Source organism: Girardinichthys multiradiatus, chromosome 20, assembly GCF_021462225.1.
Source record: "Girardinichthys multiradiatus isolate DD_20200921_A chromosome 20, DD_fGirMul_XY1, whole genome shotgun sequence".
Lineage (NCBI taxonomy): Eukaryota > Metazoa > Chordata > Actinopteri > Cyprinodontiformes > Goodeidae > Girardinichthys > Girardinichthys multiradiatus.
The window spans coordinates 52,271,225-52,296,930 of record NC_061812.1 but is presented as its reverse complement, the minus strand read 5'-3'; the positions used below and the strand labels follow the sequence as shown (position 1 = coordinate 52,296,930).

At 41.4% G+C, this 25,706-nt stretch overlaps 3 long non-coding RNA genes across 3 annotated transcripts; 1 reads left to right on the top strand and 2 right to left on the bottom strand.

Moving 5' to 3' along the window:
• Window positions 1-5,515: 5,515 nt before the first annotated feature.
• Window positions 5,516-17,700, bottom strand: LOC124857193. Its single transcript, XR_007035532.1, has 3 exons — window positions 17,598-17,700; window positions 15,801-15,862; window positions 5,516-5,914 (listed from the first exon to the last, which is right to left on the bottom strand). It is a non-coding gene; the product is annotated as an uncharacterized LOC124857193 (long non-coding RNA).
• LOC124857191 lies at window positions 16,915-23,335 on the top strand. Its single transcript, XR_007035530.1, has 4 exons — window positions 16,915-17,049; window positions 18,850-18,950; window positions 19,080-19,394; window positions 22,971-23,335. It is a non-coding gene; the product is annotated as an uncharacterized LOC124857191 (long non-coding RNA).
• Window positions 20,743-25,285, bottom strand: LOC124857192. Its single transcript, XR_007035531.1, has 5 exons — window positions 23,973-25,285; window positions 23,829-23,876; window positions 23,203-23,412; window positions 22,949-23,119; window positions 20,743-20,993 (listed from the first exon to the last, which is right to left on the bottom strand). It is a non-coding gene; the product is annotated as an uncharacterized LOC124857192 (long non-coding RNA).
• Between the last annotated feature and the right edge of the window lie 421 nt (window positions 25,286-25,706).

Below are 25,706 nucleotides of genomic sequence, written 5' to 3'. Positions count from 1 at the left end.
CAATACAAGCCGAAAGCCCCCCACTCCATCAACGACCGACGCCTTTCCAACAACCTGAACGAGTTCTACTGCTGCTTTGAAAGACAAAGGGACAGTCCTGCAACCATCCCCCACGACACCCCTCAACACCTGCAGCCACAATCCTCCACCCCCACCTCCCCAACCTCAAGAGGGGCCTTGGTCATGTGCCAGCCTGCTTCAAGTCCTCCACCATCATCCCTGTTCCCAAGAAGCCAAGGACCACAGTTTGCCTACAGAGCCAACAGGTCTGTAGACGATGCAGTCAACCTAGCCCTTCACTTCATCCTCCGGCACCTGGACTCCACAGGAACCTATGCCAGGATCCTGTTTGTGGATTTCAGCTCTGCCTTCAACACCATCGTCCCAGTTCTGCTACAGGAGAAGCTCTCCCAGCTGAGTGGGCCCGACTCCACCTGCAGGTGGATCACTGACTTCCTGTCTGACAGGAAGCAGCGCGTGAGGCTGGGGAAGCACGTCTCTGACTCCCTGACCATCAGCACCGGTTCCCCCCAAGGCTGTGTTCTCTCTCCTCTGCTCTTCTCCCTGTACACCAACAGCTGCACCTCCAGTCACCAGTGTGTCAAGCTTCTGAAGTTTGCGGACGACACCACCCTGATCGGACTCATCTCTGATGGTGACGAGTCCGCGTACAGATGGGAGGTGGACCATCTGTTGGACTGGTGCAGCCAGAACAGCCTTGAGCTCAACGCTCTAAAGACAGTGGAGATGGTTGTGAACTTCAGGCAGAACCCAGCCCCACCTGCCCCCATCACCCTCTGTGACTCCACAATTGACACTGTGGAATCTTTCTGCTTCCTGGGAACCATCATCTCCCAGGATCTCAAGTGGGAGCCAAACATCAGCTCCCTCATCAAGAAAGCCCAGCAGAGGATGTTCTTCCTGCGGCAGCTGAAGAAATTCAACCTGCCAAAGACTATGATGGTGCACTTCTACACAGCCATCATTGAGTCCATCCTCACCTCCTCCATCACCATCTGGTACGCCGCTGCTACAGCCAAGGATAAGGGCAGGCTGCAGCGTGTCATTCGGTCTGCTGAGAAGGTGATTGGCTGCAGTCTACTGTCGCTCCAGGAACTGTACACCTCCAGGACCCTGAAGCGGTCAGGGAAGATTCTGGCTGATCCCTCCCACCCTGGTCACAGACTCTTTGAAACTCTCCCCTCTGGCAGGAGGCTGCGGTCCATCTGGACCAAAACCTCATGCCACAAGAACAGTTTTTTCCCATCTGCCACCAGCCTGGTTAACAAAGCCCGGAAACCACCCTGACACTCTCCCTGTTTTTACTGACAGGACACCTGTAACCTGTAACTCTATGAGTTACATTAACGTTCAGCTTGGACTCCTGCTTTACTTGCACAATGATCACCTGCACTGTTGTATTGCTCTTGCATCTTATACTGCTCTATATTTACTCTCACTCACTTAAAACTGTGCACATATATTTATATTATATTGTAGATATATTTATACTGTTTAATTTGTATTGTATTGCACCGACTACGCCAAAACAAATTCCTTGTATGTCCAAAAACGTACTTGGCAATAAAGCTTTTCTGATTCTGAAAATCACACTCCCTTTATATTAATTCAGTCCAGCATATACTAAAACAATACAGTAGCTGCATGTTGTTACCAGTTTAATTTGGGAGGTTTAGAGTATTGGGTTGTAACTGTCTACTGAGAGCACTGTTGAGTTTCTACATAAAAACTATTGGTTGGGATCAGCATGACTATCGCTCAGCTATTATCTCCAAACAATGGATCCCTAATGGCACAGCTGTTGTTTCAGAAACATGAGCTGTGCTACAGGCCATACAGAGAGAATGTAACATGATTTAAACAAAGGTTCCAAGTATTTAGTTGTTGATGGAAGGCTGAAGGTAGTCATTCAGTAAAATACAGTTTCTCTCCATTGTTCACCTTCTGTGGCAGAAACAAAGGGACATGCTTTATAGAAAAGGTGGCACAACTGCTTCAGTTTGCAAAACAGTAAATTCTACTCAAGTTATTATTGTGTTCTCAAATCATTACCAAAACCACACAATGAATTCTGAAAGAACATGCTACAATAAAAAAAAAACAGTCCACATCAATACCAGCAAAACAGAAAAAGTGACAAGTGACCCTACCTGCAAAACTGTATCCTAGAGTAAAGTTTAGCTTTGCTGCAATCCACAACTTGTGTCCATTGGTAGGATGCAAGGATTTTCACTTCCTGGCCATTTGCCATTGTATGACAAAAAAATCTCAAAACATTTAAATGACAATTTAAAAAAGAAACATCTGCTGCCATCAAGAACTCTTAACTGTAATGTTACTCTACCAGCACATTCCATTTAGTATTAAATAGGCCTCTTTATTATTGGGCACTTCTGTGAAATAAGAATAGTAATATTTTTATCAAAAATAATTGCTAGAGATGGTCTGTAGGCAACTAATGCCTGCAAAGCTGCAGAAAGTTTAACTCAACACCTTAGAAGACAAAAAAGAGATTAAACGTAACAAACGTTTTACTGATGAATAGCTAACAAAAAGAAAGAAAAAAGAAAAATTAGAACGTTTAAAAATGTATGCCAACCAAAACAAAAGGGGTTCATACTTTTTCGTAAGATTCTTTGGTAATAAAACTATTTTCAGTAGGTATTAGCTAAATGGTTATGAATGAGGGTGTCGGACATTTGGAGAAATCAGCATCCACTAAGCATCTAGTGTTTGTGATGAACCCCATCAAAAAAACGACCAATCCGTTCTGAAACAAAACATTCCAGTACAAAACAATTTACTGCTGTAGTTGCCTTTCAAGAGGATGATTTGATTGACTGGCGATCTGACCGGGGTATTCCAGCCCTCTTGTCTTTTGACTGCAGGAGATGGCTGTGGTGTTGTGGTGCCTATCATCACAACACCACAGGGGGATAGGGGGTTATGACTGCCCCAATAGTTTGATCCAATCACTATAACCCCCCCCCCCCCCCCCAATAAAATCACATCATTTCGGTTTACAAAAAACATCTTACATTAATAACATACTAATTTTCTTTATTCATTATCAATTTTGGATACTACAGTAGCATGTTTAATCATCTGGTAATGTAAACCCCCCTCTCCCTGCAAAAACTTGGCAACCTGCTTCCTCTACCAAGCAGCGGCGTTTACCGTTTACTAGTGGAAGCAGCTGCTGGGCAGTGAGTGATTCTGGCTATTTGGGGATCCCATATTATTTTAAATGAGAGCTGACTGTAATAAAGAGGTGGCAGAAATATTAGAAACCATTTTGACCCCCCCTGCTTGGAGTGTGCCCTCCTCACATTTTCGCGATCGAAACAAGTGCCAGCACGCTGACGGGTAAAACTTAGATGTGCCGGTACTGCACTAAATAAGTCAGAATTTTTGATAAGTAATTTCTAATCAGTGCTGTGAGTGGAAAAAAAAAATGCCAGCAGTCAAAGTTGTTGAGTGTGTGTGTGTGTTACGCCCTTGATGATTCTAGAAGAAGCGTAAAAAGTGTTTCACTATAAGGAGAAGGAATTTATTTGGAGTAAAACAACAAGAGGAGCGGGATTACCATCAACCGAGAATCTGGGAAAGTCTGGGAGTCCAACTAGATTTTCTTTTAACCAATTTCTGGTTGTAAGCAGGCAAGGGTTGGGAAACACCCTAGATAGGTCACCACTCTATTATTAAACCATTTCCATAAACACCATCACCAAGGGGCAATTTAGAAAGAAATAACCAAACATGAATGTTCCTATGCTGTGGGAAGTAATGAAAGTTAATCACGGGGGGAACATCGTGTCAGTCAAACAGCTAAGGACTCACAGAATCTAACTTTAGGCGACTGTGGCTCAGTAGGAAGAGTAGTCATCTTGCAATCAGAAGGTTGTGGGTTTGATTCCAGCTTCCTCCTGCCATATGTCGATGTGCCCCTGGGCAAGGCACTTAACCTCAAGTTGTCTACCGATCTGCGTTAGTGAGTGTGATTGGGTGAATGTGGCTCTAGTGTAAAGCGCTTTGAGCGGTCTGCATGACTGGAAAGGTGCTATATAAGTTCAGTCCATTTACCATTTATAGAAAAACACTGATGTTTACATGTGTAGTTGTGCATACAAGTATATCACAGAACAACTGAGAAAAAAGCTTAGGTGGGAAAATCAGGACATTACTTTGAAAGAAGAACAAAAGAAAAGAATGCTCTAAAGAGAAGGGATAAAAAAGAAAGGAGGACCAGGAGGAGAAATAACAGAGAAATAAAGAAAAGGGGTTTTGTAATCTTGGTATAGTGGTGTTGTGCCGTCTCCATGGTGACAGGACAAAGGCCTGCGGTTGGCCATTGATGGCTAATTGTATTCTTCACAGCTCTTTTGTTAATTGTTGTCTGCCCAGCTCCCACTTCCTGCTGGGCCACAGCACAAAGCCACTAACGGGAGGGATTAGAAATGGCACACCAGCTTCCCTCATACAAAGTCAATCTCTCTCTGTCCTCCTCTCTCCTTCTGCATCTCTCCTTCCCCACACTGCTGCACCTACTTTTATCTTCTCACTGTGCTCACTCCCATGAACACATCAGTGCTTTCTTTATAAATGGTTTTGTGGCACTAGTAACCTTTATTCACTAGTATCTGAACAGGAAGAAGGGCATAGAGAAGGGGAAGGCATGCCGCAAGTGGCCCCGGGCCGGGAATCAAACCAGGGACAACTGTATTGAGAACTGCAGCCTCTGCATATGACACACCTGCTCTACCGCTGAGCCATAGCGCGCCCCAGTTCTTTCTTTTTTGGCATGATATCTTTACTTTTTGATTCACATTTTGAGATGTAGACAGTCAAGAAGAATTACACCTTTGAGATTTTGCCATTTCCAGTGTTCAAACAAACTTATTTTCTGGGAAGTTGAACTTAACTTAGTTATTTTCACCTGAGTAATTTTAACTAAGTCCCACTCACTGCTGACATTAAATGCCGTTGTATGTGGGTATGAATGACTGCTGCAAACTTAAAAGCAATCTTTAGCTTCTTCAAGTAGAAAATTCCCTCCTTAACCTAATATGCTTATCACATTGTCTTATCATCTACATACTTTCCTGTTTAACTTTCATCACGTAACATCAATGTCATGTTAATTTAAGGATTTTAGTGATTAATATAAACGGTTCTATTGCTATTGTGGAATGATTATTCAAAATGCAACTTCAATAAATCCTTAGAACAAGAATCAGGCACACAAGTTTGAAGTGATTGTGAATGTTTTTTATCCACACAGGATCCACATCGTCAGGCTCAAATATTAACATCTAATCACATAAATCTTCTAGTAAGTGGTGCTAAAAGTTCTAAGTTCTAGGCTGTATTTTAATTTCACAAAGCCTACTCGCTCAGAAAGCGAGTTGACCAAAACACAGGGGAATTACTCTGAACTCACATTCAATCTTGAGAGTTTGCAACATTTTCTGTATGAGTGTTTGTAAGTGAAATCTGTCTGTGTGCAATGTGTTGTGCTTGCCATGTACACAACACACTGTAGGACCGAACTTGTTATGTCTACAATTTTTTTATCATCATGTGTGGGGTGTCTCAGAACTCTCAACCCTATCAAAAGCTGGAAGAGAGTGTGCTGACCAAGAAACAAGCACCTGCCTCTGAAGTCGGCACCTTCAAGCTCAACTAGAATTTAGTTTTCTCGTAATTTTGTGGCACTAGTGGCCTTTATTTTTGAAAGTTGACTGACAAGAGGGGGGGAGACACACAGCAAAGGTCAATGGGCCAGGGCTGAAACCCATAATGGCTGTGTCGAGGACTGTAGCATCCATACACGGGTCACACGCTTCACCAACGCTCAACCACCATGCCTCCTCAAATAGAAGTTGGTAGCTGCCTGCATGGACAATCAAAATCACATCTGGAGTAAGGTTTTATGGTCCCATATTGACCTATGATAAGCCACAATTACAACAACTATGTTTCAAGGAGTCATGATAAAGCTTTGAAATCTAAGAACACTGAACTGTAAAGCATGGTGGTGGTTGCGTCATGCTTTGGGGGTATTTTGCTGCCAGTGTTACTGGTGCATTTCATAAAATGTATGGAATAATAATAATTTGCAACCATATCCTTTGTTCAGACATACGTATTATACAGGAGATTTTTTTTGCACTTAAAACCCACCCACTCAGTGTTGCTGTTGGCCTCGTCAAAAGCCTCCATGACCAGTTTCAGTCTCGTCTTTTCAACGAGTTTGGAGAAACGTAATGTCCAGGTTGTCCCATATTTTATCCAAGGATCAAAGACTGCCTTCATTGTGCCATCTTGTATAAAAACAGCTGTAAGTTTTTTTTAAGTACTCTTCTCCCATCTGATACATTTGAATAATGACATTTTTTTCGCTCATTTGTAACCTTTTTGCCAACTATGCCTTTAGGTAAAGCAGGCAAATGAGCAAATGTCCAAAAAATCCTGCCAGGACAGTAAAACTGTATTTCAGTTTGAAATTCAGATGATAGGTGTGAACTCAAGCAAACTGAATAGTGATATTGAATTAGGAAGTGCTTCAATGGTGTATTAGTTTAAGGGTGTGCACATTTAAAGAACAAGTTTATTGCAGCATTTTGTTTTAATCTGTTTTTCCTCTAATGAATGTGTTTGTTTTCACCTCAGTTTCATAGAATAAAGGTAACATTATATGTTTAAATAGTTTTGAAACAATTATCATAGTCTCTGTTTTTACATCACAAACACCTAGGCTTTTGAAATGCATCACAACTTCTGTCTGTTGAACAGTAGGTCTGACTGCCAGCTATCCACACCTCACTTCCACCCCTTTGGGTCTACCTGCATCCCCCACAAAGAACTCTTCAATTCCCTCCTCTGCCCCCCTGTCTGCGCTAGAGATCAAAGAGGAAAATGTTGAGTCTTTCAGCATCTGAGTGGGAAGAAAACTCCAGATCCTGATGGTGTCTCCCCTCTCTATCTGAAAACCTGCACTGATCAACTTACCTCATCCTGACTCATATCTTTAACAAGTCTCTGAAACTGTGTGAGGTTCCCCCCCGCTTTAAACGCTCCAACATCATCCCGGTCCCCAAGAAAAGCACCATCACAAGATTAAATAACTACAGGCCTGTTGTGCCGACGTCTGTGGTGATGAAATCCCTTGAACGTCTGGTGCTGAAACATCTGAAAGACATCACAGGCCACCTGCTGGACCTCCTGCAGTTTGTCTACCAGGCAAACAGGTTGGCAGAGTTTGCAATCAACTTGGGTGTACACTTCATCCTGCAACACCTCGACTACCAAGGGGTGTACGCCAGGATCCTTATGTAGACTTTTGCTTGACCTTCAACACTATCAACCCAGACATCCTCCATCAGAAGCTCTCTCAGAAGCAGCTTAAACCTGTCAGTGGGTTAGCTTCCTGAGTGACCAGCAGCAGCAGGTGAGGCTGAACCCCCCCCATTCCCTTCACTCACCATCCTCAGCAACACTGTGTCGACCGTGGATCACCTTCGGTTCCTAGGAACCAACCTTTCTAGACACTTGAGATGGTCCTCACACACAGACACTGCTAAAAAAAAAGGCCAAGCAGAGACTGTACTTCCTGAGGCAACTCAGGATGTACAACCTTCTTCAGGAGCTTCTGTTCATCTTCTATACTGCCATTATTCAGTCTGTCCATTGTATGTTTGTTAAACCACAGTGTGGTCCACAAAATAGGACAGGTCCAAGCTGCAAAGAACAATTAGGTCTGCAGAAAGGATCATCAGGGCTGACCATCCATCCAGGACTTGAACAAGCCTAGGGTCAGAAAAAGGCCAGCTAACATTTCTGTTGACCCCATACATCCTGAACACAAACTTTAGACTTTTACCTTCAGGTCGGCACAACAGAGCACGAATGACAAAAACGGGCCGCCACAGAAACAGTTTTTTTTTTCCCAGGCTGTCTCTCTGTTGAACACAGTGAACACCTCACAGCGGAGTAGTCAGCTACAAATAAGCACATTGTACTGGTACAACCTGCCGTCTAATCTTCCCCTTCTTGCATGTTTTCTTTGAAAGAAAAAATTGTATTTTAATTAGCACTTAATGAGTGTGGAATAGTCTCAAAGATATTTCATAAACAAATATTACATCAAATAAATATTATCGTCTCATGAAGACTGTTTCTTCGTTCGACTCAATGGTCGTGCCAAACATCAGTTTAGTATTAGCTTAGCATATGCTAAGTACGTAATTTTTTGTGTGTCTTTGTGAATGTTTATTGCAACACATATAGACATCTCAGGTCATCAGCCTCCTGCCAACTGACAAGCTGGCTCTGTGGGAGTGCAAAGGACTGGTTTACATCCGCCAGAAGATTGGGCCCAGCACCGGTTCCCATCACTTGGCTCACTCCGCTGCTGGATTAAGCATTGAGGATGGCAGCAACTTCCTCCGCTGCAACTGAGCCCCTTGTGCACGGTGGAACTGTGTCTCGAACTGGCTAATTCGGTGTCTCACCACCATCGTCCACGACCGCCTGACAGTTGTTGGACACGCTAAAGACATCTTGCACAAGTCTGTCGTTCAAGCCGTTGACCTGGTCCAACAGTGAAGTATACGGCTCATTCACAAGGCGATGACCCACACATGACTGGACGAAGGGTTCACGGCTCAGGGCATCGGAAACGATGTTCTTTGGGCCGGGGATGTATTTTAGGTCAAAGTTATATGCAGTGAGCTTCGCCACCCACCGCTGTTCACACGTACAGTACAGACCAAATGTATGGACACACCTTCTCATTCAAAGAGTTGTCTTTATTTTCATGACTATGAATATTGTAGCTTCACACTGAAGGCATCAAAACTATGAATTAACACATGTGGAATTATATACTGAACAAAAAAGTGTGAAACAACTGAAAATATGTCTTATATTCTAGGTTCTTCAAAGTAGCCACCTTTTGCTTTGACTACTGCTCCACACACTCTTGGTATTCTGTTGATGAGCTTCAAGAGGTAGTCACCTGAAATGGTTTTCCAACAGTCTTGAAGGGGTTCCCAGAGATGCTTAGCACTTGTTGGCCCTTTTGGCTTCACTCTGCGGTCCAGCTCACCCCAAACCATCTCGATTGGGTTCAGGTCCGGTGACTGTGGAGGCCAGATCATCTGGAGCAGCACCCCATCACTCTCCTTCTTGGTCAAATAGCCCTTACACAGCCTGGAGGTGTGTTTGGGGTCATTGTCCTGTTGAAAAATAAATGATGGTCCAACTAAACGCAAACCGGATGGAATAGCATGCCGCTGCAAGATGCTGTGGTAGCTGGTTCAGTATGCCTTCAATTTTGAATAAATCCCCAACAGTGTCACCAGCAAAGCACCCCCACACCATCACACCTCCTCCTCCATGCTTCATGGTGGGAACCAGGCATGTAAAGTCCATCCGTTCACCTCTTCTGCGCCGCACAAAGACACGGTGGTTGGAACCAAAGATCTCAAACTTGGACTCATCAGACCAAAGCACAGATTTCCACTGGTCTAATGTCCATTCCTTGTATTCTTTAGCCCAAACAAGTCTCTTCTGCTTGTTGCCTGTCCTCAGCAGTGGTTTCCTAGCAGCTATTTTACCATGAAGGCCTGATTCACACAGTCTCCTCTTAACAGTTGTTCTAGAGATGTGTCTGCTGCTAGAACTCTGTGTGGCATTGACCTGTTCTCTAATCTGAGCTGCTGTTAACCTGCGATTTCTGAAGCTGGTGACTCGGATGAACTTATCGTCTGCAGCAGAGGTGACTCTTGGTCCTCCTTTCCTGGGACGGTCCTCATGTGAGCCAGTTTCTTTGTAGCGCTTGATGGTTTTTGCGACTGCACTTGGGGACACTTTCAAAGTTTTCCCAATTGTTCGGACTGACTGACCTTCATTTCTTAAAGTAATGATGGCCACTCGTTTTTCTTTACTTAGCTGCTTTTTTCTTGCCATAATACAAATTCTAACAGTCTATTCAGTAGGACTATCAGCTGTGTACTGTATCCACCTCCTGCACAACACAACTGATGGTCCGATCCCCATTTATAAGGCTTGAAATCCCACTTATTAAACCTGATAGGGCACACTTGTGAAGTGAAAACCATTTCAGGTGACTACCTCTTGAAGCTCATCAACAGAATGCCAAGAGTGTGCGGAGCTGTAATCAAAGCAAAAGGTGGCTACTTTGAAGAACCTAGAATATAAGACATATTTTCAGTTGTTTCACACTTTTTTGTTCAGTATATAATTCCACATGTGTTAATTCATAGTTTTGATGCCTTCAGTGTGAAGCTACAATATTCATAGTCATGAAAATAAAGACAACTCTTTGAATGAGAACGTGTGTCCAAACTTTTGGCCTGTACTGTATCAAGTCTGGGTTTGGTCAAAATGTACGTCAAGGGGTTATTGTCAGTCCATATGGTGAAGTGTCTACCCTTTAACCAATGGCTGAATTTGTCACACACTGGCCATTTCAATGCGAGAAATTCAAGACGGTTTGCAGGGTAGTTCAGCTGGGAGCATGAAAGGATTCTACTCGCAAAGGCAACGGGCCTGGCTACTTTTCCACCAGGAGGCAGCTGTGATAGGACAGCTCCGATGCCATCAAAGGATGCAGCCAGAATGAACGGGGCCTTGAAATCCGGGTGGGCTAGAGTAACTCTTGTCATGAGGTCATGTTTCAGTGTCTCAAAAGCGGTCTGGCAAGTGTCTGTCCAATTAGTAAGGTAAGGTAAGTTTATTTATATAGCGTTTTCAGTAACGAGACACTCAAAGCGCTGTACATACAATTACAATACAGTCACAAAGAACACAGAAAAACAAATTAAATGCTAAGAAATCTAAAAATCTATGAATCCTTCTGAGACATCCAAAAATCTCTGGTTAATATTACAATGATACAGATAACATTAATAATCCTTTGGGTTTTACTGGTAAGAGCTGGTTCTAAACCAATCTTTCTAAAGAGGTAATTATATCATTAAGTCCTCTATGTAGGGGAAAGCATCTTGTGCTAAGAAGTCTCATCATTCCATTGAATTCTAACTAGTGAAGCTGAGTCACTGGTAGAAAACAGCTCTAATCCACATTTTCAGGTGCTAATATATTGCTTTTACTGGGGCTGAAGTTGAACTAAGTAATCTAATAGCAGCTAAAGAGCAGCTAAAGTGCAAGTTACTAATAATGTTTGGTTTTCGCTGGTAAAATCTATGAAAAGTAATGAAATCACACATTTAGGTAAAGTAAGATAGGAGGGGGGAAAAAAATCATATTTCAGACTCTATTCTTAGCAGAATAGAGTCGGAAATTGTACAAAAAACCTCAGCAGGGGTAAGCAACACACACATAAGTAAAGATTCAGCAAGGGTACGGTGAAATCTTGAGGGTGCGAATGTAAGTCTGAGTGTTTTTGCAAGAATTAGACTGTCAACACTGATAGAAGCATCATTGTCCTTGAGAAAAGAGGTGGAAGTTTTATCAATCGGCTGCATTGTCCTATCAGCACACAGCTGGTAGGGGAGTGCTGGGGAAGAGCGTCGTGTTTATATAACTTCCAGGAGATATTTTGGCGATAGCCAGTTAGCAGAAGTTGCCAAGGCCACGTTGGGGCACCAGATTTAGAAAAACAATAAATGTTGTAGTTCAGGCAGTTGTGAATTTCCAACCACCTTAAGAGTTTCACTGGTATGTCTCAATTGTGAATCCAAATAGCCAAATTTCTGGTATTTTCTGCAGATCTGGAGCGTACAACTTCTCCAAGATTATATCCTTTAACCTCTGAGTCCAACCGCTGCCAGGCTGCGATTCTGTTCAAGAATCGTGTCCAGCTTGCGATTCTTCTCTCTTAACATTTCAGTCTGAGTGTTGATCGCTCTACAGACTCCATCTAACATCACAGGCAGCTTTGGAACGCTTTGAACAGTCGCCCACGTTTTGTGAATCACTCGATAAGCCAGGTAACCACCAACTCCAAAAAGCAGAAATCCTGTTATCAAAAGTCCAAATATGTACACATTTTCTACGTCCTCGACCGACATTGTAGTCAGGTACACAATCTTCCACTGCTGCCAAGAATCCATTGTGTTTCCAGAGAAGAACGTCCCGCCTGGACAAGAGGGTCTCCTTTACCCTGTCTTCCCGTAGGAAAAAAAAAATGTGACCAATTACGTTGAGAGTCCAGCTGACCAAATCCATAATTTACAAGTTTGGAGGATATGCAAAGCGAGGCTCTGAGAAAAATACAGACAAAAGCAAAAGCCTCGCAGGGAGGGAGAGAAAATGCATGTCTTCCACCGAGAGCAAGAGAAAGTAGGTGTCAGCCTCACTTGACCTCCCTTCTTGACAGAGTTGTGACCCCTCTTTGCTTGTGTTGAGCAACCAGACAAGGCGTGAGCTTGAATGGCGGTTTCACCTTTGCAGAACATGCCTCAATGAAACTTTGGTAGTACATTACCATGCCTAGATATGATCTGATTTTCCCAGGGCAATGCGTTTTCCCATCAGACTCCATAAGGTCAGTGACTTGGACGTCGTTTATGGTTCTCACTTTCTCAGGGTCTGTCTGTACATCAGCACTGATGACATGGCCAAGAAATTTCACAGTCCGTCTAAGGAAGAAGCACTTCTTGGGTGTGAGCTTAAGATTGTGTTCATTGAGGCAAGAGAAAACGATCTGTAGGCGACAGAGTGCAATTTCCTCTGTAGGTGCAAAAACCATCATATCATCAAGGTAGCACAACAGGCTTGTGAAATTCTCGTCACCAAACATAGACAACATCATCATCATCATCCTCATGAACATAGTTGGGTTGTTGCACAGACTTTGAGGGAGGAGATTACATTTATGAAGTGTGACGAGAACGCTGTATATTTCTTGTCGTCAGGGTCCAAGGGGACATTATAAAAGCCCAATGTCAGGTCCATCGTGGAGAAGTACACGTTACCACCAAGCGGGCCAGAGCATCAGCCTGATACGGGACTGGGTAAGCACCCTTCACAGTTCTCGTGTTAAGCAATCTAAAGTCAGTGAAGATTCTGAGGTCTCCATTCGATTTCTATACCAGGACGACTGCAGATGCATACTTGCCATTTGACTTCTGGATAATGCCTCCTTCTTCCATCTTATTCAGAGTCATTCTAAGTTTCTCATACTGGCTCGGTAGTATGCGTCTGTACGAACAGCTTGCTGTCAACAAGGTGGATACGATGAACAAACCCTTTAGCTTCTCCACAGTCCATCTTGTGTCGGGAGAAGATTGACTCGTACTGCACAATGATGTCAAGGAGCTTGTCTCTCCGCTGCAAAGACACTTCACATGACTTCAGGTCAATGTCTTGCAGACCCAGAGCCTCCAGTGTACGAATCATGTCTTCCTCTGACCTTGACTGCACAACTTCGCTCTATACAAACTGCACGTTACACTCGACCTTGTCAGCGTCTGGCGTGTCCTCAATAGCAATACAAGGAGACACATCCGCTATCTTGATATTCCTTCTCAGTACCACAACTCTGTCTGTAGGATTGATGATCCTAACAGGCACCCATAGATCTCCCCAAGGAGGAGTGACAACTCGCCAAACAAGGATCTGTTTCGGCCCTACTGTAGAACGTGTTGGCTCAACAACCACTGTACTGCCTCCTGACATCACTGCTGACTCAGGTAATTTGCCCCAGACAAGGTGCTCACTCTGTGATTCCAGGGTCACACAACTCTTGACTTTTACTGTCCCTACTTTATCTGGAATACAATCACCCCTCTATGGCTCAGTGTTTGAAAGCAGTTACAGGAATTGGCAGTGGTCAGCCGTTTGGCCTCTGTTGGGTGAGGAGACTAGTCTCCAGTAGCTGTCGGTGCTCTTTAGTTGGGTTAGAATGTGCTTGATGGCATTGCAGCCAAGGATCATCTGTTCTGTCTGGCCTGGAACAACCATTGTTGGAAGGATCCTCCTGCAGCTACAAACCATGACATCAAGGTCATACATGTCTTTGGGTAAAACGCATTGTCCACCGCAGCCTATAATGACATCAGCCGTGTTACGTGTCATATCAGGGTACTGTTGTAAAAGGGACTCAACCACTGTCTAACAGTTCTTTGAGAGTGGGGCCATTCTGTAAAGACACAGGCATATAAAACAGGCTGTTAGTTTCTGCTATTCTTTGGTATCCCTGAAATATCAGTCCCTTGGATGGGGTTAATGTATTACTGTAGAACTCATAGAGGGACGCATTATCCTGCATGTCTGGTGTCCCATTACTAGTGGGAGGCTTATTGGGTTAGTCTGCACCATCCTCCCCTGTGTGCAGACCAGTCAGTTTTCCTGATATTCTGGGGCAACCCTTTTAGTTGAACAGTCGTTGCGTGAATGGCCTGGAGCATGGCACTTGAAACAAAGCCTATTTTCTCGGCAATGCGACAAAGCACTATGGTCGTCGTCTCTGCAAATAATGCGTGTTTTACCAGTGAAACCGTCGATTTTGTCTGTACTGTCTACAGGTCGCCTGGGTGGAGCTCGGCAAATTGCCAAATCGCAGCAGAACCTTCTCTAACATAGACATCACCTCTGCCAGGGTGACATACTGTGGACTATGTGCCTGGGGGGGCTCCCGACTGCTATGAGTAGGGACCGGGGCATAGCTCACATCTGCTTTGTGCACAGTAATGTCCACCGTCTTCTCAGGTTGCACTGCGGAAGTTTCTTTGCAGCCCTCCCCAGCATGGTACTCATTCAGCACCTCCAAGACTTCACACGCCGACCACCTGTCGATAGTTTTGGATCTGAAACTGAGAGCCAGGTCTTTACAGGGACAATTTCTAATAAACATACAAGTCACCTCCATCTCAGGGTTTTCAAATATTTCGCCCTGCTCTCTCAGGCAGTCAGAGGCGAGGTCAGCTGCTCTGTTCAGTCTCAGCCAGTAGTCATAGGGGTCTTCCTGGTCTTTGGGCTAAGTCGAGTAACAGTCAGCTAAGGGGACAGCAGAGTACTTAGTACTTAGCTGAAGTGTTTCCTAAGGAGACCATAAGTCATATCAGGGTGAGCAATAATGTCAGTGTGGCTATTTCTAATACTAAACCTAACTACATCCTTACCCTTTCCCCTCAAATGCATAAGGATTTCCTCAGCCTGTTTTTCAGTCCTCACATCATTTTTCTTAATGAACATTCTCATCTGATCTTCCCAGTAAATGTACTGTAATTGAGTCTGAACTATTACCTGCAAAACATGGAGGTTCTTTGACCTTTCTCTGCATGACAACATGGATCTAGGGTACATCAGACACACAACTGGACTGACTTACAGTGCTCACTACAGTTTGTGAGGCCGTAGAACTTGAAACAACCGTTTTGTGTGGCTGCTCTACTTTGTTAGCTCCTCTACTGGCATGAATATCACAGCAGGAAGTTAAACGACTGTGTAGAATTTCCAGATCATTCTTACAATGATTTTAACATGTGATCGTATAGAGGATTTTACATTATGGTTTTACAATGAATTTAATACAATCTGTTTTTAACTCTATTTTAACCTGTTACATTCTTTTTATAGTTTTTAAATATGAAATAAGGAATTAGAAAAACAAATACAGACAGCAGTCAAAATGAAATATTAAAATGCTCTACAGCACTCTCTGGTGGTATACAGGAAATACGTTGTCTCGTCATAAAATGGCGACGAACCATCATTGTGCAGAGTACCATATACGAACTTGGCAACATCCTTGACTTAACTCTGAACATTTAGTGTGACATAATTACCTGCAAATAAGTGGTTAAGAGCACAAACATGATGTGGTTAGCTCCTCTTCTGGCATGGATATCTATATGAAAAGTAAAACTGAATTTAGTATACCGTGAGCAACACATACAAAATAAAAATACTATGGGGAAACTTTTCCAGTGTTGCTACATAACTGTATATATTACAATAAATCTCACGTTAACTTTTTAGTATACTTTACAATACTTTTCTTGAAGAGAACCGGACTGCATGACTTACCACAGCAGGAAGTTAGACTGTGGGGGAAGTTCCGGTTTCCTGTCACATTTATAGCCTACCGGAGGCTATAAATGCTACAAACCACCCACCACAGGACAACCATAACACATATTTCAGCAGGAATTTCACGAGAGAGAGAGATTTTTTGTTTTCGTTTGCTGCAACTATTTAATTAACTTCCGATTGAAACTTCCGGCAATGGTTGGATATATGGCGGCCCTCTGTGACTCCAGAAAGGTACTCTTAGAATTGCTTGACTTTTCTGGAGGGGGCGGGCTGTGCCCCGGTATGGTTTTGTGACTGGGAAAATTTGTTTTGGACTGAGGATCCAATCAGTCCAAAGACTTGACTGTTAGGTTAATTAGTCTAAGTTGCCTGACATTAATCACACTAACATATATCTAAAATAATAAGTAAAACTGTTAAAACATCGTTTTTTTATGAACTCATCAGACGTCCAATGCAGAAATTATGTTGTTGGATAATCTTCAGGCACGTTTGAAACCAAACTGTATGGAAGTAAATATGTGGCATTAGGATTTGAATAAAAAATGCCTCTGAAATTTGAATGTTGTATATTAGTGCTTACTTTTTCAGTGTTAAAATAAATTCAGAATATATTTTTAACCTAAAAAATAATTCAGCGTCATCATTTGTACATGGTTGCAATTTTCATTTGTTAAAAAAATTCACATTACTATTTCAAAGTGATCAAATTTTCAATATACCTATTTTTTCAGTTTAATTTTTCAGTGTTAAAAAATTCAGCATATAAAAAATTCAACTTTTCAAAATTCAAATACAATAGTTTCAGCGTCATCAAATTCGCTGTCTCAAATTCAGCGTCTAAAGATTCGCAGTAAAAATGTCAAGATTACTTCAGGTCACAGACATTAGCAATGGATGTCAGATTCCAACACCCAGCCAATCACATGACGCCACCGTCAAATTGAAGAAATACCAGCATCACTGAGGCTGGCGACCATGGAGGCGAACGCAAACCCTACGGTGAGTTTAATGCTTTCATATTTCTGTAGTATATTTTATTTTGCACATGAAGTTTGATACATTATCTTAAAGCTTGATTTAAAACACGGGTTTGGGCCGTTGTTAATCTTACACCATGTAGTGCTGGCATATTACTTGCTATCTCCTAGCAGCCCTCTCCCCGCTGCCCCACATCCAATTTCCTCCGTTTTATTTCAAAAAGAAATACCACTTGCGCCAAGTCTAGAATCTTTAAAGAGAACTGATGGGTGGCGACTTTCTGGGTCGTTTGTAAGTTGTCTTAGGTGATACTGAGACTTAGTCTTAGTAAAGTTGTAATTTTACAGGAGATACTACCGCTAATGTAGGAAGCTAATATAGCTGCTTTGTATGGGGCTTAGGAATGGACGTCATGCTGCATTTGCACTCTGGGATTGTCGCCGCCATATTGCCGGTAGAAACACCGGTGTTGCTAACAGAAGCTACCAGTAAAAATAGTGGATAGTGAGCGGAGCAAGTCACGGATTCCTTACAGAAACAAGTCAAACAGCGTATCGAGACAGCGATACCTTGAAAGAACCCAGTCAGTGAACGGGCTCGACCCGTACGAACACAGTGAGAGGAGCAGCGACTTAAATGAGCTTCCAGAAGTAACGGTGCCAGACGTTTTTGGTTATATTGTGTATGGAGTGAGTTCCTACACACACGAGCAATTCTAAAATTACAAATCCCTGGAAGCTCATCTGTAGTTTATTAACGGATGGGTGCAGGATGTTCAGATTTACAGAGTAAATCTCCTCAACCCTGTTATCACCAAGTTACGTGCAGATAAGCAACGGTTCTTAGCCCACTACACGTTTGGTAACAGTGCAATGCTAAACAGTTATGTCAAGTGTTGTTTCTGATGACTCATGTAAACAATGACAAACCCAGTCAGGGTCGGAAACATGAAATTCGTAGACCAGCTTCCCAACAGATAGCAAAGACACGCTTAGACATATGAAGCTTAGCAGCTTATGTACTGCTTTTTAGCTAAGAGAAAAAGATTTAAATATTATTACATGAAAATTACTTGAGTGGAAATGCAGAGAACACACCAAGATGTGTCGTGTAATGTTAGGCGACCTAACATCACCTTCACTAACAGCGGCCACCCAGCTCTGACAGCTGAGCTCCATCATTTTTCTTCCACGTTGAAAAAACGTAATCTATTTGGGATTCTCTATCCTTTACGGCCATGAGAATGACTGTGGCAGTTAAAGACGCTACAAAACATATCCACATTTTATCGTTTCTTTTGATTGTTTAATCCAAACAAAACCAGGCCGATCCAACTAAGTACCCTCGACTACTTGCGTCTTCTACCACTAGATCCTAAATGCTTCAAGGAGGCGCTGTGAACACTTCCGACATTAATTATAACCACAACTCCATTCTGTTCAGCTACTGTATTATTCATGTGACTTCATTAATGAATGAATTAATACATTTATTGTTGTTACATCATCATCCAAAATACTGCTTCTCTTATCTGACAAGTGTTGATAATATTAATTTACATTCTTTTTACTTCACGGTACAAAACGTCGTTCTGTTACCTAGCAACACTATAAACAACCCTCTTTGTTTTTTTAGTTGATTTTAACTCATTTTGAAGAAATGTATGCTTGTAAGTACATCTGTTAACTTATTTTAGATTAAATATTACAATTTAATTTATATTACTGTGATTTCTCAATACTGACCTACTGATTTCAAAATACTTTTTTTATTTTACTGACAATTTTTTTGACATGTTTTTTTCTTTTTTCTCTTTTCAAGGAACTTTTGCTGGATCATATCTTTGATAGACTCCTTGACCGTTTGGAGCACTTGGTCGTACACATCATCCAATTCCTGAACCCCACGGTGCCTTGACAGAGGTACATTTTAATTGGACAATTTAATGTGTAGCATGTATACTATCATTCACTTAATTTTAAAAATAGTAATCTATAATATCTAACTAAGTAAATTTTGAGTTCTCTTGATCCCTTCTTTGTGTTTTCCAGGGTGTACAGATTCCCGAAATTGAATGGGAGGACAGCGGGCTTCCTCTTCCCGAAGAGTCAAATGTCACAGTACCAAACTCTAATTTGCAACCGACTGACGAACAAATGGCAGTCTTAAGAAATACAGTAAACCCAAAAGCCACATCACTGTCTTCTGGATGTGACATTTATATTGCTGCTGTTCAATTTTGCGAGCAGTGTTTTACTATGTGAAAGTTGTCCAGTTTACGGAACCGTATTGCTATCACACAGGGAAAAACAATTTGAGCAAAATGCTGAGAAAAGGAGCAAAATGCTGATCATGTTACCACAAAGGTGAATTTTAGTGCTTTTATGGTAGACATGTTTGTAATTTGATTGTTTTTTTTCTTTACTCAAAAGGAATCTAGTAGGTACATTAGTACATTGTTGTAGGACTTTAAATTTCTTGCATTATAAGAATCAGAAAAAGTTTAGTTTGTCTTTTGTAATTTATTTTCTAATACCGTATTTTCCGCACTATAAGGCGCACCGGATTATAAGGCGCACCTTCAATGAATGGACTATTTTAGAACTTTTTTCATATATAGGGATTATAAGGCGCATAGAATAGAAGCTACTGCAGTCAAACGTTTGACTGGGGTTGCGTTATGCATCCACTAGATGGAGCTAAAGAGAATGTCAACAAAGTCAGTCAGATAAGTCAGTCAGTCAAACTTTATTAATACACTACAAACCAGCGTTCTGATAACTCCATTCACTCTCATGGTAAGGTCTCCTCTACATAGAAATCTATTGAATAGAGTCAACCGCACGTTAGGAATGCATTGGAGTCTATGAAGTTGAAGTTGAAATTAAACGTTAGTTAAAACGTGAAAGGGAACTTTTCCCTGATTCAGTAAACATGTAAAAGAAACAGTTTGATGCACTAAATCAAACGTTAGTACATTCACAATATAGTAGCGTTAACTGTTGAATTCTCTCGCTGCTGCTCTATTCCCATGTTCGACTGCGTAGCTGACAGCCTTGAGTTTGAACTCAGCATCGTAAGCGTGTCTCTTGAAAGGTGCCATTTTGGGGTCGTTATACACACACAAGTGGTGTTGGACTAGGAGTAAGCTCAGTACAGGAGTTTACCGCTATTACTTCGGTGACGCCCCTGACTACGGTAGCCGTAATGCTGCAAGCGGTGCGGCTTTGTAGTTTACCAGTCGTACTGAAACATTTTGACAGAGCGCCGTGTACAACCAGTATGGATCAACCAATTAACCAATTGATCCATATATAAGGCGCTCCGGATTACAAGGCGCACTGTCATTTTTTGAGAACATTAAAGGTTTTTAAGTGCGCCTTATAGTGCAGAAAATACAGTACTTCAAGCATATATGAACTCATCTAACTACATTCAATAAACGTTTGCATAAAAAACAATTTCAGTACAAACAGTACTGACTCAGAGAAATGAAATATCTACTCTGAACATGGTGTTACTTTAGTTCCTCTAGTTTTGAATTTGACAAAACTAGAGGAACTAGAGTAACACAACAATGTTGTTACTCTAACAAGTAATACATATGATTACATATAATCATATGTATCGAACTTGTGATCTGACAAATCAGAAAATTGAATTGATTCTACATTTCAACAAAACTGTTTCATTTTAACAAAGAATTGCTACAGCTTAAATGTAGATTTTTTATTTTTGAACAGGTTGATCATTCAAAGCAAGCCAAAGCTGCGTACAGGAAATGCATGCTAAAAAGTCATCATTGAAAGATTTGTAATTTCTGTAGTGAGAAGGAATTCTTAACATTTCGTAGCATGTGGCAGCTGTTGGGTAGTTTCCGTGAACGATCTCCACAGACAGACTTGCCGGCAGATTTTCCCATCCGGTCCAGAATTTCATCATGTCTTTCAGTTCAGGTGGTGTGGCTTTAGAAGAGAACAAAGCCACAATCACATTTATCTAATTTGCCATACTTCCGTAACATATGGATAACTTAGTATAGGTCCTTCTCAAAATATTAGCATATTGTGATAAAGTTCATTATTTTCCATAATGTCATGATGAAAATTTAACATTCATATATTTTAGATTCATTGCACACTAACTGAAATATTTCAGGTCTTTTATTGTCTTAATATGGATGATTTTGGCATACAGCTCATGAAAACCCAAAATTCATATCTCACAAAATTAGCATATTTCATCCGACCAATAAAAGAAAAGTGTTTTTAATACAAAAAACGTCAACCTTCAAATAATCATGTACAGTTATGCACTCAATACTTGGTCGGGAATCCTTTGGCAGAAATGACTGCTTCAATGCGGCGTGGCATGGAGGCAACCAGCCTGTGGCACTGCTGAGGTCTTATGGAGGCCCAGGATGCTTCGATAGCGGCCTTTAGCTCATCCAGAGTGTTGGGTCTTGAGTCTCTCAACGTTCTCTTCACAATATCCCACAGATTCTCTATGGGGTTCAGGTCAGGAGAGTTGGCAGGCCAATTGAGCACAGTGATACCATGGTCAGTAAACCATTTACCAGTGGTTTTGGCACTGTGAGCAGGTGCCAGGTCATGCTGAAAAATGAAATCTTCATCTCCATAAAGCTTTTCAGCAGATGGAAGCATGAAGTGCTCCAAAATCTCCTGATAGCTAGCTGCATTGACCCTGCCCTTGATAAAACACAGTGGACCAACACCAGCAGCTGACACGGCACCCCAGACCATCACTGACTGTGGGTACTTGACACTGGACTTCTGGCATTTTGGCATTTCCTTCTCCCCAGTCTTCCTCCAGACTCTGGCACCTTGATTTCCGAATGACATGCAGAATTTGCTTTCATCTGAAAAAAGTACTTTGGACCACTGAGCAACAGTCCAGTGCTGCTTCTCTGTAGCCCAGGTCAGGCGCTTCTGCCACTGTTTCTGGTTCAAAAGTGGCTTGACCTGGGGAATGCGGCACCTGTAGCCCATTTCCTGCACACCCCTGTGCACGGTGGCTCTGGATGTTTCTACTCCAGACTCAGTCCACTGCTTCCGCAGGTCCCCCAAGGTCTGGAATCGGCCCTTCTCCACAATCTTCCTCAGGGTCCGGTCACCTCTTCTCGTTGTGCAGCGTTTTCTGCCACACTTTTTCCTTCCCACAGACTTCCCACTGAGGTGCCTTGATACAACACTCTGGGAACAGCCTATTCATTCAGAAATGTCTTTCTGTGTCTTACCCTCTTGCTTGAGGGTGTCAATAGTGACCTTCTGGACAGCAGTCAGGTCGGCAGTCTTACCCATGATTGGGGTTTTGAGTGATGAACCAGGCTGGGAGTTTTAAAGGCCTCAGGAATCTTTTGCAGGTGTTTAGAGTTAACTCGTTGATTCAGATGATTAGGTTCATAGCTCGTTTAGAGACCCTTTTAATGATATGCTAATTTTGTGAGATAGGAATTTTGGGTTTTCATGAGCTGTATGCCAAAATCATCCGTATTAAGACAATAAAAGACCTGAAATATTTCAGTTAGTGTGCAATGAATCTAAAATATATGAATGTTAAATTTTCATCATGACATTATGGAAAATAATGAACTTTATCACAATATGCTAATATTTTGAGAAGGACCTGTATGTTAGTAAAACTAAAGTACTAAACTGGAAATATTGACAGTTTTACTTTTTATTAAAATCCAACTCCGTTCTGGAGCTACATGTTGGAATAGAGCTAGACTACACAGAGAGAACACACAAACATGCATGCACTTCAACTGTTTGAATTTTGAGCTAAGATTAAAACTGAATTGTAAGGTACCACTGCAAGCAACTAAGAAACAAATTCTACAGGGATGCTTGATTGAAAAGTTAGCTGAAAATCTCCAATCAGACATTGTTAACATTACCATTTGCAATGAACTGTTTCAGATATCCTGAAATGCAGCAATTGGTTTCCTTTGAGCAGTCGTCATCTTCATCACTTCCGTCATCAGTTTCTGGCCAAGTGATATGCTGAAGTACCACCTAAGTTTAGTAGGCAACATGAACTCTGAGAAGCAGCGGTCCCAACCAATGTTCTGTTAAGACGGAGAGCAGAGCTGACAATAGATTTATCAGACAAGTCCACTGTTTAAATAATTGTGTCATTATGAGGAATTACCTCGTTATGCGTTATGCTCTCATCAATGTGAGCTGTTTTCCGGCCCAATCCCGCTCTCATGTGTATCCGTTGATCATCTTCTTTTGCCGTTTTTTCGTAATGTTTTGGCAGTAAATAAAAAAGTACATCTAAAGGTTTCATCTTTTTCGGCTTGTTGGAGGAAATCGTCGTTTTCTTCCTCTTCCCCTGTTGTAAAGTCCAGGAAAAGATCTGTTGTACAGAAATTTGAAGATAACCAAATTATACTGTTTATTTCATTTCAAACATCACTTTGAAGACATAACCTATGACAAGTTAGATAGTAGATTCAAAGAACCACGGAGTAATTTAGACATACATTGCATAATAGAAAATAATAAAATACAAGGATTATTCATATGACCCAGTTCAAGAAGTATTTTTTTCACTTTAATAGTAAGTCAATTTTGATAGAGAGAAAGACTCAAGTCCCAAACATGTTATATCTTTTCTGAGAGATTTACATTGTGATGATTAGTTGGAGCAACAAAAAGTAATATTATTTTATGCCATATCAAGACACACAAGTGGATTTTTGGAAAACAAATAAAGGTCTTTATAATAAATGCTTCAAAAGAGAATTTACAATAAATAAAGTTGTCATTTACCTGCTCATTTCCATTTGGACAGATGGTTCAGTTTGAGGTACCCTACAACTGTTGGATAACAGAATTTATTAGTATAGTGCTATGATCAACATATTCAAAATATACATATTCTGTAGGCATTAGGGCAACAGTTTATCATTAAACCTGGCGTTCTGGTTGGTGAGGTCTCTTCTTCCTCCACTTCGTGGTCTTTCAGTTAGTAAATTAAGTAAGTGCCTTGCAGATTCAACCATAGCATCCTGACTACCCTGTAGTCACAAAATATATAAAAGACAAAGTAGCAGTTGAAAAAGGATCACTTAAAAAGAAATTTACTCAGGAAAACAGTGCTGTGGGGTTGCCACCTTTCAGAAATTAAAAGAAGGATGCATGCTACAGCCTGTGTCACCTTTCTTTCATATGGTGGGATGGCTGGTGGAGTGATAGAAAGTATTTGATAAAAAGTCTACTCAAGTACTGAGTAACTGATCATAACACCTTATTTAATGTTTGAAATTTCTCAAACAGCAACAAATAAAGTTATGTGCAAATATGTATGTGAAGGCTGGTTCCAGATCAAATTTACCACGGGGGCCAATAGTCAATGTTTTTTCATGGGGTTATTTACAAAAGGATGAAACAAAAAACAGATATATTAAGTGAGTAGTCCAGAACTACAGGTTGCAGATCCCTGATCTAGCAGATGGAAAGTGTCATTCTATCTCACTAGAGCAGCTAAAACTGCAGCACCATAAGTTTTAAAGAATAAAAAGACATTTAGTATAATTTCTTCAGTGCCCCTCTTAGCCACCCCTTAGAGCTGCCATTGGGCTGCAGGTCTGTGTCTGGTGCATTTTTAGTTGCCATGTTATTTCTTCTTGGATAGGAAGTCAGGTTATCCCAACTGGTAAATAACATTAATAAAATAATACATTAAATGACCACTGAACAATTATTCCTAAAATATATCAACTTTTCTGAATAAAACACAAAGAAAGCCCTAACAATTTTTAATTGGGAAATATTTACTGTTATTGTATTAGTATGATTTGTTCTTTAAATGGCCACTTATATTATCTTGGCTCATACTATTATTCAATCAAGTTTAATTTAAAATTAACATCTTAAGCAAGTACTCAATCCACTATAGTTTGCTAAAAGCACAATAAGAAACTGAATCAATCATAGCATCTCCTGAGGCATTCTAAACTTCAGGAAATGATTGAGGAATGAACAGAAGCTGATGTCTGGTTCTTTAGGTTCTAATGGGTCGGCAGTGTTCCTCTCCTGATCCTGTCTGAAATCATACAGCAGCTCACTGCTCAACAATAAACACATTTTTTAAAAATTGCTTGCATTAATCCTCTCTGACACTGTTCAGCCTGGGATGTGCGTCTTCTCTCTCACGTCTGTATCTTTGCTCCAGCGGTGCAGCGCAAAAGGGGCTTAGTGTCCATCTCTAAGCAACCGTGACAACTTCTGGGGGTCCTTACTAGCTCCCGCCACAATTTAGCTGACCTTAACATGTCCTGTGTTTTATTTTCGTAATTATTGTTACACTAAATGTTTATATGTGTGTGATAGACGTTACTGTCGGACATACAGAAATATGGAACAAATCGCGTCCCGTATTTTACGAAAAAGATGGCAATCCTACTGTGCTCTTCTCCCATTAAAATTGTTGCAACTATGTTGAACACAAGTAAATCTACAGTTTGGTAGATAACTGGTATTTTGGATGATGTTGTAACGACAATAAATGTATTAATTCATTCATTAATGAAGTCACATGAATAATACAGTAGCTGAACAGAATGGAGTTGTGGTTATAATAAATGTCGGAAGTGTTCACAGCGCCTCCTTGAAGCATACAGAGCAGCTATATTAGCTTCCTACATT